General features: G+C 42.9%; 1 protein-coding gene across 2 annotated transcripts in view; it reads right to left on the bottom strand.

Annotated features, from left to right (window-relative positions):
* FBXO34 (F-box protein 34) overlaps positions 1 to 18,701 on the bottom strand; it is a 369,578-nt gene that overhangs the window by 143,544 nt on the left and 207,333 nt on the right. For both annotated transcript variants that reach the window (XM_044074419.1, XM_044074420.1), the window contains exon 3: positions 16,575 to 16,671. The gene's annotated coding sequence lies outside the window, so the exon portion shown is untranslated. The remainder of the gene's footprint in view (positions 1 to 16,574; positions 16,672 to 18,701) is intronic.

Genomic DNA, 18,701 nt, shown 5'->3' with positions numbered 1-18,701 from the left:
GTAATTCATGTAGAACACAGCCAGGGATATTGTCGGGTTCCATGGAAGCTGTACTCTTGGCCTTAGACAATGCAGCTTTAACCTGTGTTGCAGTAATGCAGGGTGCCTGGCATTCTTCCAGTATTGAGATTGGTCTTTTAGTGAGGGAGACAGGGGTAAAGTTGTCATTGAATCTGTTGGCCAGTGTGTTGGCAATAACTGTTGGCTCAGTACTGGTGATACCACTGTGCAGTAACTCAGAGCAAATCTGGGTATTGCCATGGAGATTCTTTACATAACTAAGGAAGCACTTTTCTACATAAACACAAAACTTATATGAGAGGAACCTGCCCACATGGATTTTTGCCTCTGATCCTTCATATATTCTTCTAATTAACCATATTATTTTATCAGGAAATGCAAATGCTTCTGTTGCCCTCCTCGTTAAAGCCCAGCTTACTCTGTTGAATGCTTTTTCTGCATCAAGACCCATCAACAACAGTGGTATCTTCTTGCATTCTGCTTCCTCCTGGATCATTGTTGTATTTGCTTCCTCCTGGATCATTGTATTAATGCTGTCAAAGATTTACCTCCCCTGCACAAAACAGCATTGGTCCATATCCCATCAATTTTGGCATCATCTTTGTCTATAATGACTTAAAGAATGGCAAACACTTTATAATCATGGTTTAGAACTGAAATGGGCTTATATGAAGCTGGATCTGATGGATCTTTACAGTCTTCAGGTATTACACAGCCACAACATTTTTCCAGGATGTTGGTGCCACACTTCCTTTTAAAATGCTGTTAAACAAAACCTTGCAAATTTTAATCATTTCCTTCCTAACTTCCAGGTTTCCACTGGAATGCCACCTATTCCTGGAGACTTTGTACAGAGGTTATACATCACCATTTTTAACTCATCTCCTCCTATCTTAACTGTTAGTTGTTGAGCCTCATCAACCTCTAACTTTGGCATATTTAAGCTTTCCATAAATGTTTCCATCTGTGCTTTTTCTCGATTTCCCTTCTCTGCTTTATACAAATTTTCATAAAATTTGTGAAATCCACTACTTGATCTGTGAGGATCTTAAGAAGCCCAACCTTGTATTTCTATGATAACTTTTAGCAATAACCATTTGAAACTGTGGAGACTGAATGGTCGAAAGAGCAGACTTATTACCAACTGTGAGATGCCATTTCTCGGAATAGTCTCTTTGATTTTTGAGACTCTCTGCTCTCCTGTGTTTTCAGTCTTTTTTTTTTTCGGCTTGTCAGCACTCAGCATTTTGAGTGATGACATTTCAATAGGGAAACATTTTTAGCACTTATATTTTTCATACAAATAACCCAAACGCCAAATAAGGATACGATGGGGCATTTACTAGTTTCCCTATCCATTAAACACAGGGATACTAAATCAGGGTGAATTTGTGATTACCCATCCATTCGTCCAAATTATATTTGGATACAGCAAGAGTATTTTGCTTTATGCAGAGTGGAAAACTGTTCCACAGAAGCAGCATTCTCTGAGAATTAAACCTGTCCTTTTAACAAGTTCTACTCTGCAATACATATTTAAGATTCCTTGAATGTATGTCTGTGATGTAACTGGACTTTCAAATATTAACAGGTCTAACTGAATACGGTTTGTTGAAGCTCTGTACAAAGGTCACTTCTCAGTAGCCTGTATGAAACCGACAGACAGGGCACGGAGATGGTCTGTATGTTTTTTACGATTTTTCCCCCCACCTGTTTTTTTAAGTGGGAAAGGTGAGAAAGCAATGTGGATCTGGGTCTGAGTATGTGACATTTACTAAAAGATCTGCACATGCTGAGGGCTTTGTGGTTATAATTCACATGGGTGGCTACTTTTACTTCATATCTGGCTGTGCTTGATATGATCAGGGTCTGAAGTTCTTAGTTTTGCAAGAGCATTTTTCTGTAGTCCTGACACTGGCACATTCTGATGAATGGCCAAATGCTGGATGAAACGTTAGTCATGGCAAAGCTGGACAGAATTGGGTGTACCCTTGCTTGATGATATACCTCCTTAAACATGTTGTGCTGTCTGTACTAAAAACTACCTCAAAGTTGCTGTCAAGAAAAGCCACAAAAGCTGTGAATATTTCTTTCACCTCTTTTAGGTTTATGTCAAGATTTTTCTGGTTGACCATTCTTAACCTGCAAAGGAAAGTTGCTGAAGACAGTGCCCCAAAGCAGAGTTGGAAGAGTGCGGTGACAAGTTGATGACTTACTGCTGAAAAAAGGTGGGTTAGCCTTTTGGCTACGTTTACTAGGCCTTCCCATCAAATAAATTCCTTTACTGTCTAATAGAAAAGATATTTTTTTTTTTTTTTTTTTTTTTTTTTAGAGAATCTGATGACTGATATCAGATATTGTCAAGACACTACTGAGGCATTATCTTGTGTAGTCTTGCACAAAGAGCCATGAGGACAAGACAGGTTAGCTTAGGGGTATTGCCTTGCTACAATGGTCTGCTACTGGGAAAACCTTATCATTATATTCTAAATTTCAGCTACTTCTCTTAAAAGAGGAAAGACCCAACTGGACAGAGTCTACTACAACTCTTAGAAAGGCCAATGAAGTTGCAGGGGTTAGTAAAGTACAGCTGTGTACTTAACGTATCATAATGGTACATGTTATGTTTGAATACATCACTGCTGCAGTAGTCTTTACTACTAGGATGTAACAGCTAGGTGTCCCCGTATACCCATCTTGACTTCGAGCTCAGTCTCCACTTTTCCCTTTGCATGGCATACTCCCAACCTCTGGCATGTCCAGGTGTGCCAGTATAAGAATGGCATTTGCTTACTACCATTTTACAGCCTTCTTGTCCAGAATCAATGCCAAGGATCAAAGAAATTAGATTTTTGGCCCAAGAAAGAAACCTGGGAGAAGCAGCATTAGTACTCCATTCCCCAGGAAAGGATGGGATACACGGCAAAGAGTGAGCTACCTAAATATCTACTATTACGCAAGTTACATACATAATTTGAAATGTTCTTTATTCATATGCATTGCATTTGTTTACCGGGAAAGGAAGTAGTCCATACTAAATGGAATGATTCCCAGAGCTTTATGGTGCAGAAGTGTGGGAGTCAGTACTGGCTGGGCTTCAGCATGTCCTACAAGACTGCCATAGTAAAGCTGACCCTAGCCCTAGAATGAATGTCCAGCCTGTAGTGCTTTGAGAAGGTATGAAGAGATGTCCAGGTGGCAGATTTCAGAACAGCTTGAGTATCAACACATATTAAGAGTGCTGTGGCAGTACCCCTGGTGCAATAAACCTTGACTGGGCTCACCAAGATTTTTCTTTGAAATCAGAACTCTACACACAGAGAGCCATTCAGGAGTGTTTGCTTGGTCACTGGCTATCTTTCTTTTCGGCAAAGGAGAATAGTTTTTCTAAACTCCCTTGTTTTGCTGTAGATGACAACTTTTTTTCATGGTTCATTCCGGCTCCCCCAGCTGACAATTACCACTGGCTCCAATATACCAGCCTTAGCCTCACCTAGGCTAATTCCAGTCCACATATAGAGCCAATGAGGAGATCAAAAATCCTGAAGCAGTGGTCATTTTGTTGCCAGAACTGTATTTTTTTTTTAATGCATGGACACTGCCTGCCTCTCACCTACACCTGTGACATCTCAGATCGGACACACAGTGGAGTATGCTGGAGTACTGTTTTTATCGCAGCAGTAACTCAATCAGGACAACTACCTTTCTTAAGCAATACCCACCCCATGCGGCCACTACTTCCACTAGAGATCTATTGCAAGGTGCATTCCCCTGGAACTGGAATGCAAGACTTCCCATGCCGGTGCCTCGTACACCCAAGCCTCCGAGGTTGTAGTCAAGGTATTATATCCCTTTATACCATGGCACTGACACATAGCTAAATTACCTGTGAACATCCAGAGTATATAATGATTTCCTTTACCTTTATACTGAAGGTTTGGGAAGAAGGCAAGGAAATTAATGGCCTGATTAAGGGTGGACTCCTTGTCACTACTTTGAAAGAAAAGGATTGGTTTTAAAGATTCCCCTTTACTTAAGATCAGGAAAGGTTCACTGCACAATAAAGTCTGCAATTCAGCTACTCATCTAACTGATGTGATAGCCACCAGCAATGAAGTTTTCCAGATTAAGAGTTTACTAGTTCGAGATACAGACACAGCTGATTCAAAGGGAGCGAGCCTTGATGCAAATCTTCTTACATACAGTTTAGGTTTCAAACAGAACGTATCCACTCTTTGCTTCTCTCAGGTGTAGGACTCCTTTCAGGAATAGTTTCACTGGACTCAAACTAGCAATCAGATTTAGTGGAAGACCGGCTGAAATGACTAAGAGATAGACTTCCATTGAAGTGTAAAGCCAAACGTACTCCAAATAGCCTATTGAGGCACTAGAGGATAACAGAAATGACTACTATTCATGGGTCCTCTTGTCCTCTCACCAGTGAGAAAGCCTCCTCCACTTGGACATTTAAGACTTCATGGTGGTTTGGCATCTAATCCACCCTAATGACATCAAGCATGTCCTTAGGAAACTGGTACCAAACGGGCTTTTGGATGGAATCATCCATACAGTTTGTTGTGTCATCAGATTGGGTTTACTGTATCAGTAGGAACATCATTGCTGGCAACACTTGGTGCTTCCCCTTGGACATTCCCACAAGTGGGAGAACCAGCACTGCCTGGGCCAAACTGGTGCTACTAAGACCACTCTAGACTCCTCTCCCCTCACTTTCTGCTTCACGTTAGGGAGCAAGGGGATTGGAAGGAATGCATAGAAAAAAAGGCCTATCCCAGTCGATGGAGAAGGTGTCTATTACCAAACTTCCTTTGCAAGAAGCTCTTGGATAGAATTTGTTCAGCTGTTTGTCATCTTGTCTTAGGATGCCAGCAGGTCTATTCAAGACGGTCCCTACCACTGCACTACCTGATGGAAGTCCTCCTCCTGTAACATCCACTCAAGTGGATATTTGATCTACATATTGACCCACCACAATACTCTGCTTTTGAAGATATGTGCACTGCCTTGAGAGACACCCTGTGCAGCAAAGTCAAGTTCATAGGCTGTCGATGGTAATCTGCAGAGGCTGCAGAGGCTGAATGATTTTATCTCCCTTTGCAAGTTGACATACCACATCACTGTGGTGTTGTCTGTTATTAGTTGCAGCATGCCCCCCCCCACCCCCCCAACCATGTGTAGCTGAATGCTTCATGTCTCTATTATTAAGGCTAACATTTCTATGCTTTTTCCCCCGGAGAAGCAGATTTCTCATGTACTTTCAGAATCTGAGTTAATGCTCCCTTTGCTACATCTAAAACATTACTTGCAACGGTCTTGGCTGGGTTGGTACTACTCTGCTTTATCTATCACTATAGCGGTCTGAAAAAGCAAGGAGCAACTGGAATAGTCTTATCTAGATGATGGGAATGCTGAACATATGTGGATCTCCGGTACCACTACAACCTTCTCATATGAAGTCTGGCATGAGGAATCATGAAGACAGTTGGAGTCAGGTATCCCAAAGCCTTCAGATACTCTCTTTTAGGTATCTGTTTCTGGGCTGTTAACTGGAAGTAGTATGATTGATGGGGTTTAATCTCGTCTGCAGGAAGAAAGGAGTGCTTCTTTGGAAGCTGGTTTCTGAGACCCTAGGAAGATCATTTTCTGGAAGAGTACCAGACTGGAATTCGAAAGGTTCAGGTTGAATCCTAGCTTCTGGAGGAGACCCATGGAAATGTCAAGCCCCATTTACCGGACAGGATAACTGAAAAAGGCAGTCATTTGGATATGGGAACAATTAATATCATTGACTGTGCAAAAGGCAATTACTGGTGCCAAGTACATAAGTGTAGTAGACATTCCAGAGGGTAATATTAATTGCCTGTGGTCCCTGTGAATAGGAGTATTAAAGCAGGCATCTTTAAACTCTATGGAGACCATTAGTGCTCTGGGATGCAGGAGGTGTAAGAGGGTCTTGGTAAGGTTAACATCTCAGATTTAAGTACTTTCATAAAGGCGTTCAAACCTAAACAGTGTAGTATGGAGATCCAGGTACCTTCTTTCCTTGGGCAAGGATGTTTCACAAAACTCTTTTCGTTGCTCTTGGAGGTAAACTCTCTCCAAGGATTTCTTGGATTAATTTTCTTTGACCTTTTGGGACTTGGGGTATTTCCTGCCATACTAGGGATATTTTGCCATTGTTGCCCATCTATCTTTTCCTGATGATTTGCCCCCCCCCCCCCGATTTCTTTATAGACTTTCACACAGAGATACAGGACAGACTGTCAAACTGTTTGGAGGGTCTGAGACGGGGGGGGGGGGGGGGACAGATGGGGAGGAAGCCATATAGTCATGGCTGCTCTCACTGTTAAAATGCAGAGTTCCATGGACCCCAAGGTTTCACTTAATGGTCTTCCTGAAATCTTTCCTTAAACTGTACTATCTTTCCTTTCCCACTCGACTACCATTCCCCTGCTTATTGTTATAAAAGCCAGGTTTAAAAGGGTAGCTTCTGTTATAACACTGTACTGTTGAGTTAAAAAAAAAGAAGTTATGTACTCACCATAATGTTCTATTTGAGTAGTTGTACTTCACTTGTCTTCAACCTGTGGGGTATGGATCCGTATTGGATCCTACACTGCCACATAATCCAGCATCTGATCAGAGCTCTAAGCTCCCCCCCCTTACCCATAATGCCCAGTCACCTTCCTCCCTTCAGATAGAGTTTGCTGCTCAACATATACCAGACCCAACAAGACCTTACCACTACTGGCAGCCCAAAATTCCTGAGCCAAAGCATAACAAGGGATGCTCCTGAGATGTTCATCTTCCATATACATGGCCAGGACAATAGTGACAAGGTTGGGGAAGGAGGAGGGGGGGGGGGGATGGTTGAAGACAAATGAAGTACAACTACTCAGATGGGACATTATGGCGAGTACATAACTTCTTTATCTGAAGTAGTTGACTTAATTTGGTCTTCAACCTGTGGGACAGTGTCCCCAGCTACTAATGCCTGGGTGGGCTTCATGGAAGGACATACTGGAGCACGGTGGAGCCAAAGGATGCCTTGTTCCTGGATACGATGTCCAATTTATAATGTGAAATGAAGGTACGAGATGAGGACCAAGTAGTGTCTGAAAAGATATCCAGTGACACCCTGGACCAAAAAGCCACTAAGTAGCCACAGATCTGGTAGAATGTGCTTTTATCTGACCCGGAGGGGAAATTCCCTTGACAGAATACGCTGTAGTAATAGATTGGGAAATCCAAAGAGCAATAGTCACCCTAGAAATTGGTTTCCCTAAGAAGGGATTTGAGTAAGGAACGAACAACTGATCAGACTTGCGAAAAGTTTTTGTCCTGTGCAAGTAGAATCGTAACTGCCTGTGCACAGCCGGCAGATGTAATTTATATTCACCCCTATTCTGAAAATTAGGAAAAAAGACTGGAAGATCGATAGCCTGGATTAATATTGGCTTCTGACACTACTTTTGGAAGAAAGGACGGGTTAGTATGCAAAGACACCCTATCCTTATGAAAAATCATATAAGGAACTTTGATGGATAGTGCTTGAAGTTCTGACACTCTCCTGGCAGAAGTAATGGCAACCAAAAAGGCAGTCTTCCAAGATAGATACTGCAAATCTACTGAAGTTGCAGGTTTGAAAGGAGGGGAGACTAAAGCCTAAGCACTAATGCAAGGTCCCACAGTGGCGTAGGATCTTTTACTGGAGGTCTTAGAAGAAAGGCACCTTTAAAGAAGGTCTTGCAAAATTTAGAAGAGGCTAATGAAGTCATGTTTTCCCCCACATGAAAATTGGAAATTGCGGCCAGTTGAACTTTGACAGTGGAAGAACTGGCATCCTGCTGAAAAATCAGTGCCAAAAACTCTAATACTGCAGACACTGGAGCAGAAAAAAGATGCAATGCTCACTGCGAAGCCCATATGAAAAACCGTTTCCACTTGCTATGGTATTACCCTTCTGGTGGAAGACTTGCGAGTCGCCACCAAAATGGTTTTTAACAGGAGATGATAAACCAGGAGTCCTAATAATCAGGGAAACTGGAGCAGCAAAGCAGTGAGTTTCAGACTGTTCATATCTGGGTGAGGAATCCCTGAGAGATGAGAAACAAGATCCAGAGCCAGATCCAACATCCATGGTAGAACTACTAGATGAGACCATAGAGAGTGAAACCAGACTTGGGGAGGCCAGAATGGGGTGATGAGGATCACAGTGCTTCCCAGCCTGTGAGGTTTCTGAAGAAACTTCGAGATGAGGGGCAGCAGAGGATAAGCATGAAGACCACCAGGAGGCCAAATATGAATCAGTGTCTCTCTGGGGGCTTTCCCCTGAGGGGAGGTTTAGAGTGAAGAACTCTCTGCATTTTGCACTGGAAGGAGATGCGAACAGATCGCGGCAAGGACAACCCCACTTTAGAAAGATCTGCTCTGCTACTGAAGGATTCAGAGACCACTCGTACGGCAGCTGGACAGATCTGCTGAGCCTGTCAGTTAGAATGTTAGACCATCCCAAGATGTGCATTGCCACCAGAAAACAGCTGTTGGAGATCGCCTATTCCCACACACTCATGGCTTCGCAACATAGGGGGTAAAATCTGGTTCCCCCTTGTTTGTTGATGTACCAGACCACTGACATGTCTGTCTGAATCGCAATTATCCCTAGAGGACGATAGGCATGAAGGGCCTACAACGCAAGAACCACCCTCATCTCCAGGAAGTTGACATGCAAATTGGTCTCGGATGGGGACCACATGCCTTGGACTGTCCTGCCTGAGCAATGCCACCCCCCCCCCCCCACAGCTGGGAGGCATCCATGGTCATTGCGGTTCTGGGAAAGGACGGAAGAAAAGATGTCCCCTGACTAGGTCTGGGGAATGAATCCACCACCGAAGAGAGGCCCTGCATACATGGGAAATTCGGACCGGATAAGACAATGGTAGAGCTAAGAGAGACCACTGAACTGCAACAGTCCACTAAAGAATCCGCATATGATGTCATGCTAAGGGTAATAGGTTGATAGTGGCCACCACAGACCCCTACACCCTTAGTACTGTTTCTGATGTCAGGAACTTGGTCTTGAAGGACATACAAAACGTGTAACTTCAGACTGTGTACCCGGTTTGGGGTGAGGAAAACATTCATTTGGATAGTGTCTAACCGAGCCCCAATGAGGTCTAGGATCTGAACAGGGGCCAGTGACTATTTTTAGAGAATGATGGTGAGGCCCAGTCTTTTTGCTAGTAAGAGGAAATAATCCCATGCTACTGGGTGTAGAGATAGGCGATCCTAGACTGCCTCCAGAGATGAGCAGTGGGGCAGCCCTTCAGGGGTGCTGCGCTGGTCTGGCAGAGAACGATTCTTGACACCCAAAGTCTCTCAGACCCCCTCTCCCTCTAGGATAGTGTCTATCATAACCCCCTCTGCCTCTGGAGAAAGATGAGTCCTGAGACTTCTGGAACCACATCTTCTTCGTCCCTCGCCAATTCCTAGAAAAGGATCTTTGAGGGGAGGAGAAGCGGATTCCCACCTATCTCACTCTGGACCAAGGTCTCGAACTGACTTCCCAAACAGGGAAGAACCATTGTATGGGGCATTTGCACACAATGGCTTAAAGGGTTCACAGAATTGACAAACCCTGAGCCAGGCGTGGCACCTCATAGCAACTCCAGTACCGGCTGCTCTGGCGACTCCCTCCGTGATATCGGAGAGAAGACACTTGGATGTATTAGCTACTGCCTTGAAAAAGGCCATCCGAGTGGAGAAAGTCCTCTTGCCCTCTGCCTACATGGACTCCAGGGTCGACTTAGGGATTTCCTTGACTAAGTCTCGCTACAGCCAAACGAAATGTGCCATATAATTCAACATTCTTGTAGAAAAAGTCACTGAAGTGTACACCCACTTCCCTGAACAGTCCATAGTCCTTGACTCTCTGTCAGAAGGATGGACCGTAGAGCTCCCCTGCGTGAGCTCTTTCTTCGTGGTGGCTGCCACAACCATAGCATCCACCAGGAACCCCTTATTCCAACAAGTCCTGTCTGAAGGGGGGGGGGGCTAGGACTTTATCAGGGGCGCTTAGAGATAGGCTCCACAATGTCCGGTTCCTTCCACGCCAGAGATGTTATAAGGTCCACTAAAGGATCCGCAGCAGGGGACACCCAGGAAGTAGATGGGCCTGTGCCGAATGCCTTGAGGAACACTGACTAGTCAGAGGTCGGTTTTTGGGCAGACCCCCCCCCCCTCTGGCAAAGGAGTTCCACGACGTCTCCAAAGGAGACTTCTTCAGGGGGTGATCGGGGGGAACCTTTCCTTTCCTCCAAATCAGGGTCTTCGGTGAGGGACTTCGGTGGGGAGTCCCAAGTGCCTCTTTTTACACATCCGTTTGCAACAAACCTCCTCAGTGGGACTCTCTGGGGAAGACTCGCCAACATCTTGCTGCTCCCTCAGGGGAGCTTCCTGAGGCAAAAAGGGCACAGGCTGCCCCTGAGAGGATAAATGGTTGGGACCGTACCCAAAGCAGAGGGAGTCTGGACAAAGTCCGAAGATGAGATGATCAAGGGTCTCGACAGCACTGAGAACCCTCTCCACCACAACAAAGGCTGATGAACAGACATCCTGAGAAGTTCTAGCGGGAGCAGTTCCCCTGTCCCGACAGGGGAGTCGAGGCCAAGACTCCAGGAGCCGAGATGCCAAAGGGAATACTGCGCTCCAACACACTCTGGGCCAACAGCAACCCCTCGGATCCGACCCAGAGACTATGGCTATGACAGCTTGGATCCAACCCAGTCAGATACGAAATGCTCAATGTAATGGCCGTCAAGGTACAGTTGGTGCAGACCCCTCGACCCAGAGGGTCCTCAGATCCAGGAGCTTCGAAACCAGTCGGATTGGAGAAGGAGTGATCGGCATGAAAAAAGGCTGTGAAGCTCCCCCTTCCAGAGGGAGAAGGGGCAGGCAAGACCCCTATCTGAATTTGGGTGTGGAAGCAATTCCCTTTTCACAAATCCCAGAACTGGAATTTGAGAAGTCAAGAGGTGTTGGGACCATACAGATTTTACGTACCAATTAATATTTCTCACATGGAGTCTGACAGAATTATGAGAATAATACAGAAGAATCCTAATATTTTGAAACATTCCACTGCCTAAAGTCCTGGTGTGAATGGAAAACTCCAGGTACAGATCTAGATATAGATCTACTTTTTCCCTTTGGTGAAAAAGCTCAGTGAACCGAACTGAAGTAAATAGGAGATGCCCCAGGAATACAATCACGTAGGGAGGAGTAAAACAAGATTTTTGAATGCTCTCCTAGAAACCTAGCCTACAAAGGAGATTTCCGAGTGAGTGAATGATTCCCTACACTTTGAAAAAGTCTCTGCAAAGATAAGCAGGTCATCTAAATAATGAAAAATGTGAAGCCCTTGCAATAGGTGGCCAGTGGAATCAGACATTTGGTGAACACCTTTAGAGCAGTAGACAACCCTAAAGGTAATGCAGGGAAAGGAAGTAGTGTATATAAAACGTATCATAATTTTAGACGTTTGAGTAGATCAGTGTTGCGTCTAATCAGGCATCCTAGGAGTAGGGGAAAGTAGGTCAGGCTGCAAGGATACACTTTCAAACTCATCATTCAAAATAACACGCACTGGAAGTATCGTCAGCAGTCTAGTGGTAGGAAAGTTCAGAAACTCTCTACAGTTAGTTTTTTTTCACCTTGGAGAATTCTCTAGATTACCAGCTGAAGGCTTCCTTCAGTCTATGAAATGCGCCTTCAAAGACTAGAACTTGGGTACCTGAAGCAGTGGCTTACTCCGTGGCTTCTGACCTAACATGCTAATGTCGGACTGTGAAGTATGGGCTTGAGAGTCTTGGACGTCTCAGGAGGGGATGTGCCAGAAGACTCTGGTCTGACAGGCATAAGACCAGGGAGCTGCAAATGTGCTTCATTTGCAACATCACTAAGTTCAGTCCAGGGGCTGGACACAAATGTCCTCGATATACCTGACAACCTTCTCTTTCAGCTGCTTAGCCTTGCGCTTCTTGGAGACCATGACCTGAGAGCCAGCAGACAACACAGCATGCAAAAGCCATGCCCTACTAAAATATATATGCTGCTGAAGAGACTTGGCCCAGAGTTTAACAGTCAGATTTAAATCTAGCACAGAATGGACAGCTGGGAAACCTCATGCTATGGCCCTTAGCAAAACGGGCAGCAAGAATGAAAATCTTTATGGGGAATCCACTTCCCTACAAGAAATAAAACTGTTAACCTTCAAAACATTAATGCACGTTCACAAAAAAATTGGAAAACAGAATGCTCCCAACAGGTTATTTACTTGATTTCTAGTAATTCAAACAAACCAATAAACTGAATGCCGAGTAACCCTTTGTGAAGCATCTGGCTACACAGCGAGAAAGAACTGAAGATGGCAATGGCTAATGTCCTCCTTATACCTAGACATACTGACGCTGGACAGCACTGGACGTTAACTGGGTGGTGGATGGTATTTGCTCAGGTTGTGGACTTCTAAGCCTTTGGATTTCCTGCTGTGCAGTACTGCAGAACTTAATACAATGAACATCTGAAAGGGTAAATGAGAGACAGAAAACCATAACAAATGTTTGAGGTTTGTGGTTATAGGAATTACTAAGTATCTTCAAATCTAGAGTTACAAGTAAAAAAATAAATAAATAAATAAAAAAGGGGTGTGTGTGTGAAGGAATAGCATTTTGAACTTTGGGACTTTCACAAACCAGTACAGAAAGGAAAGAACTAGGATTAGTCTCCGGGATTACCAACATTCTTAAATAAAAAAAACTTTCCCTGTCAGGCAAGGGAGGAACATGATCTATTACTCCCTGAGCCAGCAGATGCTGAATAAATGGGAAGAATAAAGAGGTTTGATCCTTAGGATGAGCAAGAATCTCCAGAAAAGGAAGAAGGCACTCCCACTGTCATCTGTACCAGTTATGGATCATTTGGCTGAGATGATCAGTTGCCAAAGACAGAGAAATGGGCAGTCAGATTTTGAAGACTGTCGCTCGCACGTGTGTGTGTGTGTGTGTGCGCACGCGTGTGTGTGTGTGTGGGGGGGTTATAGCTAGAAGACAACCTTGTTGGCCTATCCTGGTTTGAGAGATGGCCCCCTTTAATTTTTTGGTGGGCCTTCTTGCTGCTGTTTTGTTTATGAACACCTGCTTACCAGAAGCTCACACAGTCTGCTTATTTTTCTTTTTATAAAGGGTCCCGATGAAACCTTTAACAGAGAAGGAAGACTGAAAAGTCTATTATCCCTTGAATCAGTTTTTCGCATCACATTTTTTTCAGGACCTCAGTAGCAGGTGATGCAAATACAAACTCCCTATCAAGGAGAGAATTCAAAATTTCAGCTTTAACATCTTCTGGCAGATTTTGAGAATGTTGTTGCGACTTTCGGCTTTTCCCTTAGGGGTCGCCACAGCGGAACTCCGGTCCGCTAATGACTGGCAAGTTAATTTTTACATACCGAGTTGCCAGCCCTGACGCACAACCTTCAACAAAGGAATGCCCATTCACACGTCTTCACGCAGAAGACGCTCTAACAGAGTCGAACCGGACAGCGTCTTACTGTGAGGCGACAACGCTACCGCAGCACCACCACCGCTGATCTCAGATTTTGAGAATATAACCATGCAAAATTTCTCATAATGAGCCAGGTAGCCACTGTTCTGGAAGTATCAGCCACATTCATTTGTATAATGAGTCAAAAGCACATTTCAAAGAATGTTTGTCAACTTCAGAAACAATATCAGTAATTTAAAGATGAACTGTCCTCCGAAGGAAAAAAGTGGCAGTAATACTTCTCAGATTTTCAAAGAAGCAAGAAAAACTTTTAACATGCGAGCTTGACAATTATGAATCCTAAAATAAGAGCAACAGAAGATTACACCCTTTTCCCAAATCAAACGCTTTGTCATCCTTTTTATCTAATATTGTGCAAGTCTTCTAGCTGTAAACTAAATACATATTAAATCACTTTTCAGCCAGGTCACTCTGCTAAAAGTCCTCCTCTCTGGGTTTCACCTAAGTAACAGTAATCAATAACAGAGAATACCGGTGGAGAAGGATGGAGAGGGCCACTATCCTTTTAGGGTAAAGCATAAGAGACAACGTACTGCACATATATGAACTAACAGACATACCAGAAACTAACTACACATATGAACAAACTATAGATATTTAAAAGTCTATATGACTACATAGAACATACTAAGCTTCAAGGTGCAAAAGGAATGATGAAAATGTTAACGAAACTCAGTAGTCCTACTTTAAATGACATCATCACTGAAGGACCAATAAAAACAGAAAAGGCTAGGAGTGACTCGCAGCTGATGAAAACATATTTATGTAAAGAAATCCATCCCAGGCAAGTACTAACAGTGTGCACTGTAGCTTGGAAAAGTCTACACAACTACTGAAATGGTTTTACATTACTAAAATATTAAAAACAGAAAATGTGGGACTAATTACAAGCTGTTTAAAAGATGCTCCAATGTCATCAGCAACTTCAGAATTCACAAAAAAGGCATAAAGGTAAAAACTTGAAGTTACTTCTGTGGTGGACGCAGGCTAGTTAAAGTTATGAATTTTACACTTTTTACAACAGGCTAAGTTTTATGAGACAATAGGAATTTTGAACTGTCATACTGAAAGGACTGTAAAAAAAGGAAAACTAAAAGGAAACTCAAGGACAGACATGTGGAAAGACTTTTGCAAAAATGATTTACAAGGCTGTGCATGTTACATTACGAAGGGATAAAAAGAAATTGACTGCAATATTTATGGCTATAATCCAAGTGTAAACATTTATATACAAAGGTAAATCATTAAATGAAAAAGGTGGGTTATAAGGTAAACAGCAGGTGTGACTGCACTGCATAACAGCTAAAACAAAGTGATGGACACCAAAACTCACCCATCACCAGTTCTCTGACTTGAATGAGTGCCTTTCTGCAATCCCAAACAAATATAACCACGGCCATAACACCTCGGAGAAAAAAATCACATTTTGGGAAGGGGGCTTTGAAAGATTCAGCGAGTTATGTTTCCACAAGTTTTGCATCAGACAACAGTCTTCCTCCCTTATTTAAATGTTTTGGAACAACTCTTAATTGGCAGTGTGGCTGTCCTCAAGAGACATTTTGTTAGAAATTTTGCAGTTTTTTTTAAATGTCAAAGTAGGTCAACCCACTCCCTAGGGTCTTTTAACGCAAATTAAAGACTTTAATTAGGTGTACAGACAACATTAACGCAGTGAATTCAAACGGGAAAAAAAATTCAAGAAAGTCTCACAGTTTCCAAATATTAAACTATCCGTTCATTGACAAACTAATGATCTGTATCTAAAGCAAAAGTGCAAGCTGTCTCCTACATGTAATAAGAGGTAGCATAAGAGCAAATTGACAAAACATTCCTGACCTGGACCTTAAAGAGCAACCAGATAGGAGGGGGTTTTAATGGCTTGACAAAACTAATGAGCATGGAAAAATTAAAATTAACAAAAAGCTTTGCAGTAAGAAGGGCTGAAGAGGAAATGGAGCTGCTGCTATTAATTCACACATCTAAAATCAGGACAGTCAGCATCAGTATGTAATACAAGATACATGGCTGGAAAACTTTAAATCTTGTTGCTTACCTGTCATCAGTCTTACAATAATGAGAGTCACCCACTTAAGATCAACAGTAGTTTTTTTTTTCTTTCTCTTTTACAAAGTCTAATTTTGTCATAACACATCCGGACGAATTTCCTTTCCCTAAAATTACAGGAGCATGGCTTCATACAAATGAGTACATGTCCAGAATAAAAGATTAATTTCAGTCATCCAGTGGCTCTCAGACTGTAATGTCATAGGGCATGACTCACGATTAATGTGCCCCATTCAGCAGATCAGAATGACAACAATATGGCGTAAAATAAAAAAACTGGCATGGCAGGGGGAAAAAAAACCCACTGGCAACACCATTCCCTGCCCTACAAGCAGATATGCTAACTCAAACACACTGGCCCCTCTCCCCACAGTAATGCTGCCAACTCCAACCAATGGAAGCTCTCACAGCACCAAATCACTGTATTAGCATATTATAAAGAATCTTAATGAATCACAGTGTGCCACGATGGCAGAGGAAGGAACAGCAATTAAAGCATGTCAGACGCAGGTAAACCTAACTTGGTAGCTGTTCCTTGCTGCTCTTTTTCTATTTCAGCCAACAAGACCTGCAGTACAGAAGAAATGGCCTGCTGTGCAGTTCAAAGTGTGTTTCATTTACTAGTATAAAGTGTGGTAATCGCAAGCAGCAAATTACAGTGCAGGATGTACTTATGCAACCATATACAATGTTTGTAAGCATCCCAGAGCTTTTAACTCTGTTAAACATGATGCAACAGCAGCACATCTAATATTTTAGGAACAAAAAACAAGTGCACTTGTAAAACGTATTTCACTTATGTTACTGACAACACGCAAATTCCTCTTGCAACAGTACTCTTTAGCACTTACTAGTAGTTCCTGTATAAGGGCAGGAGCCTGCTATGATGTATTCAGGAAGTAAACCTACTGTCAATTCCTCAAATGAAATTAAGTTCAAATAAATTTTCTGAAAAAGAGAAAAAAAATACGGCCTTAGATCAGCAGAAATTTTGCCCAACACTTTACATTAAAAAAATTAAATTTAAGTATAGACAATAGGCCAACACAACAAATTGATATCAACACACGTTGGCTGTAGATTAAAAACAATCCTCTTCTGACATCTTAAGAAGAATTACAAACATGCAGTAGAAGAATGAATCCATTACAAAACCCAGACGATCCAGCATGTAGCCAATTAACTTGTCTTTAAATCCAGGCATCATTCTGGGCGATGGAAAACTACTACTCAAAACCAGCATCTTTCCTGCCTCAAATGCATGCATATCAAGGTCAATCTTACTAATCAGCATGTCTCGCTGGGTAATGTGTCTAAGGTCCACATAGACCACTATCTGGTCATAATCTTATTTGTCAAGATGACAGGAATACAAGCTAGTACAGTTGCGTCCCACTTACTATAATTGTGGGCATTCAAGTAGATCAAAGTTGCAGTACTGATCCTCGGGTATTCCTGCCATGCAGAAGCCTGTGACAGACCTAATTTTCAAAGTCTTCGCATCATCCCAAGCAGATGGATGCTCAATGACTGATGATCGAATGTCAGGGTATAAGAAGGGTATCCATCTGCGTCAGTCATGTTTTTCTAAGCTGATAAAAAGCAGTTTGATGCTCAAGAACAACACGTCCTCCCCAGATGTCTGGTATTGGTTGAGAATGCAAAGGAGTAAGAAATCCAAGTACAGTTGGGATAAGCCAAAGGGAATATAAGTAGAAATAGTAACAAAGATGGTCCCTACAAAGATGAGGGCTAGGAAAGTGGGAATATGTACTGAAACTCTGATCTGCTCTAACATGTACAATTATAGTAAGTCGGTTTGGAAAGACTAGCAGATGGATAACCTGGTTAAGGCTAAGCTCTGAAACTACCTTTGGCATGAATGATGGGTTTGTTATGAGGGTTACCCTGCACCTGCTGAATGCAGTATAGGGCTATGTATACATGAACTTGCAGTTCAGAGACTCTTCTACCTGATATGACAGCTATAAAGGACATGGACTTCTAGGTGAGCATCTTGAGAGTAGCAGCAGTAGCCATCTTAAAGGGTAGCATGGTTAGTTTTTCCAATACATAGTCTGGATCTCATAATGGAAATGGGTCCTCTGGGAGGTCGCAAGCAAACTACCCCTTTTCAGTTTCATGTGGGGGAGAGGGGACAAACAGTGGAGTAATCTCTACGCAAGATGAAACAGCATAAGCATAAACTTTAAAGTTGGAATAAGAAAGGCTCTGTTCAAACAGGTGTGATAGATAAATCAGTACTGAACTGATAGCTGCTTCAGCTGGAGTAGTGTGCCTGCTGTGACACCAGGTGGAAAAATCTTACATTTTGCCGTGTATGATTTTCTGGTGTTAGGCTTCCTTGTCTCCTTTAAAATAAACAGCATCTCTCTTGGTCAAATGATTGAGGTGGGTGTCATTTCCCAGTTTTCCAGGCAGTTAAGGCTGAGAGATGCCAAGCTGGAGTGGAAAACTGATTCCCCTGATTCGGCTGAAAAGGTTAATGTCCTTTGGCAGCATGTGGAACCTTCCCTAACGGAGGGTGTGGAGTAGACAGAACCAATATTGTCTGGGCCATAAGGGGGCTACCTGTGTCCTGTTGGACCTGTCGGTCCTGATCTTTTAAGTGTCCTGGGAATCAAGGATAAGGAAGAACAAACAAAGGAACCAGTGAGTCCACGCGAAGGAAAGGGATCTATTTTCCATGCTCCCTCCTGTTGTGTTCTGGAGCAGAATCTCACAAGTTGTTTGTTGATGAGAGATGCAAAAAGGCCTTTACAGGAGCCCGCCCACTGAGAGGTACGAGCCAGAAAAAATCCCCTTTTAAACATCCACTCATTGGGATCTAGTAGGTCCATGCTCATGCACTCTGCTAGAAGACTGCTGTAGCCTGGGACGTATGAAGTTATAAAGGTAATCCCCAAGTCTTGGGCTAGCATCCAGATCTTTCTGGTAAGGCTGCACATGGTTACAAT

This window comes from Protopterus annectens, chromosome 6.part0 (assembly GCF_019279795.1).
Source record: "Protopterus annectens isolate FY-2018-M chromosome 6.part0, PAN1.0, whole genome shotgun sequence".
Taxonomy (NCBI): Eukaryota; Metazoa; Chordata; order Ceratodontiformes; family Protopteridae; genus Protopterus; species Protopterus annectens.
Note: the sequence above shows the minus strand (reverse complement) of the source record. Positions and strands in the feature narration are given on the sequence as shown.